This window comes from Triticum urartu, unplaced genomic scaffold (genome assembly GCF_003073215.2).
Source record: "Triticum urartu cultivar G1812 unplaced genomic scaffold, Tu2.1 TuUngrouped_contig_160, whole genome shotgun sequence".
In the NCBI taxonomy this organism is placed as follows: domain Eukaryota; kingdom Viridiplantae; phylum Streptophyta; class Magnoliopsida; order Poales; family Poaceae; genus Triticum; species Triticum urartu.
Genome location: NW_024112043.1, coordinates 1 through 2,845, shown reverse-complemented (window position 1 = coordinate 2,845; position 2,845 = coordinate 1). Strand labels below are relative to the sequence as shown.

At 40.8% G+C, this 2,845-nt stretch overlaps 1 long non-coding RNA gene across 1 annotated transcript; it reads right to left on the bottom strand.

The window, feature by feature from the left end:
- Positions 1-2,101: 2,101 nt before the first annotated feature.
- LOC125526729 lies at positions 2,102-2,839 on the bottom strand. The gene is made up of 2 exons (XR_007291874.1): positions 2,636-2,839; positions 2,102-2,484 (listed from the first exon to the last, which is right to left on the bottom strand). It is a non-coding gene; the product is annotated as an uncharacterized LOC125526729 (long non-coding RNA).
- Positions 2,840-2,845: the final 6 nt, after the last annotated feature.

The following is a 2,845-nucleotide window of genomic DNA, read 5'->3' as shown; positions in this document are numbered from 1 at the left end:
GATGATACCCCGCACGTTGTTGCAGGAATATTTTGCAACATATTTCAATGTGATTCGTTGTATGAATAATGAATAATTGAAGTAATAATATAAAAAGCTAAAACTGAAAATACATATAATTTATTATGTTTGATTACTATATAATTGTAATTTTTATTATTAAATCTAAATAGATAGTAGAATGAAAATTCTCTTGGATGTTTGCATGTTGGGATGAGTCTTTTTTTCATGCATGTTTAATGATGAAGTGACATGCTTACATGTTGGAAGACATATGATAGTGAAGGTGGGCCTTTTCTCATGCATGATATGAGATGATGTGGCATGCTTGCATGTTGAGAGAAATAGTTAGTGGGGGTTAGCTATTTAGATATAGAAGATAGAAGATATAGGATAAACTCTATAATTATATACGTGGTACCTGAAGACCTTCATTCAACGACCTCCTCAAAACAAAGTTGTCCGTTTATCTCTTTCATTCGATAAAATAGTTGCCTCCTTTTTAGTACATATTAGATATAATTAATATTGCACTTCCAGGGTTTTGTCACCACAAGGTACATGTCCCTCATTTGCAGCAAGTTTCTCCAAATAGGGGACTATGTGCTTTTATGCTTAACATGTCTAAAACAACCCAGAGAGAGAATTTGTTGCCAAACCCTCTATTCTGCTTCTAATTTTCAACACCACTTACATAATAAGCTCACATTCAAACCCATGAGATTCTTGACACCCAAACCTCCTTTCTTCTTGGTTGTACAGATAATTCACCATTAGAAGTTCGCCATCCGATCATATGATTTTTTTATTGTCCACGTTACGAACGAAAGATATTCTGACTTGGTCAAACTTCTCAATGACAGGTAACGAATACATTGACATTGACACGTGATATTGACAAGAGCTAGCCAGGCAAGAATTTACCAGGGCGAGTCTACCTCTAAAATACACAGGGGCACTCCATCCTTTTATGAACCTTCTCCACCAAACTGGCCTAGTCAACAACATGAGTAGTCACACACAGAAAAGTTTTAAGTACTTCAAAGGCCAACGACCAATTTGACAGTTGAACATATTTAAGTACTTCAAAGGCCAATGACCAATTTGACAGTTCAACATATTAGAATAAAACTAAGCTCGGATAATTGTATTAACAATGAATTGCTCTTTTGAAAGTTAGTCTTCACCCGAAAAAGAATCCTCAAAAAAACAAAAATCTAAAGCAGAAAAAAAAAGCGCCTACAAAAAAGCATGGCACAAGAGAAAGGCCCACACAGCAGCCTCAGTGAAACTCCTGATGCCCTCATCGCCTAGAAGGCCACGCATAAACTTGGAGGTGATTTGTAATGACTACAACTTGTGAACCTTGACACCACCACTTGGCACTTGGAGTACTCAACCAAAGAGTGTCGAATCAACATGTCCGAAGCCAATGTTCCGAATAGAAGTGCCATGGCATCAATAGCCATGCTTATAAGTTAGACCATTTGGAATGAAAAAAATGCAAGGGTCTCTCGTTACAAGTCCGCACCACCGAAAATCCTAATTGAGGGCATCAAGAAGGAAGCAAGACTTCGGTCCACCACAGGTGCAAAACATTTGACATAAATAATGCCGGGAGAGTAATGGCCTTTTGTATTTTGTTTGGACATGTGTCGTCTTTTTCTATAACCGAACACTCTATTTCTCTCTTAATTAATGAATGACGCAAAGGTCATGCCTCCGTTTCGAAAAAATAAAAAATCTCCCGCTTCACCTCATCCTGAACAAGCATGATTGTCTCATCTGCATACTGAAACATGACCGATATTGGCTTTTGCACTCTTCACCATCCTAGCCAGACTACCAGCAGCTATATTGGAAAGGAAAGTGGGTAATGTTGTCCCCTGACTCACCCCACTTGAAGCTGACAAAATACGGGCCATTAAGTATGACACACATAGTGCCATTCTTAACCGCAGAATGAATCTGCTTGCCCCACCTCTCAGAGAAACCTTTATGCATGCAAATATGTGAGTGTTTTGTGCATGGTGTGGCATGTACAAAAACGTCAAGTGAAGTTGTGCTAGCATTTCTCTATTTTAGCGAGAGGCAATGAGACTGGACCAATGACTGAAGACTTCTGCTAACAAGTGTAATATAAACTGCTGCTTATAAATTTACAATGCCGGTCGTCGTCACGGCGGCTCATGGTACCATTACTAACATCAAAAACATCAATTCACCAGACTGACGGCGAAGTGGCTACGGATCCAGTTCACACGCTCACAGGGAGCTTCTCATGCTTCGGAGGCAAAACTGTCTGTCTTGGTGGACTCCTCCGCATCAGACGGCTTCGATTCGTGCTTCGCTGCCGCTTTGAGAACTCGGTCCTGCACCGCCGTCGTGGAGGGGGACGTCGCCAGGCCAATCTTGTTCGGCTCTAGCTTCTTAGCTGCCCACGAGAACGCTTCCGCGCCCACTCTTAGTGGGGACAGCAACAGCCTGCGGAAAGAGAAGGAGAGGGGGAGAATTTGTGATGGTTCTAATTTGTGCTTGAAGTTTGAGCAGTGGCAAGCTTAAAACACCTGAACTACAAAATGATGGAATGAAAGCGCACCACAGAACACAAATGTCACAAGCCAGGGGAACTTACTTTAGGTCTTGCAGAAAATCCTCCGAACCCTCGTACGTAGAGAACCGCAGGTAGATTGTCTATGACAGTAGAAAAATATCAGGTGGCAGGGCATAAACATTGTCGCTGACACTTGACAAATGGCCACATATTTTAACTTTTTGTAGTTGACGGTAGTAGAAAATTGCACAAACTTACATTGCTTGTATCCAATCATGATGCACATACATA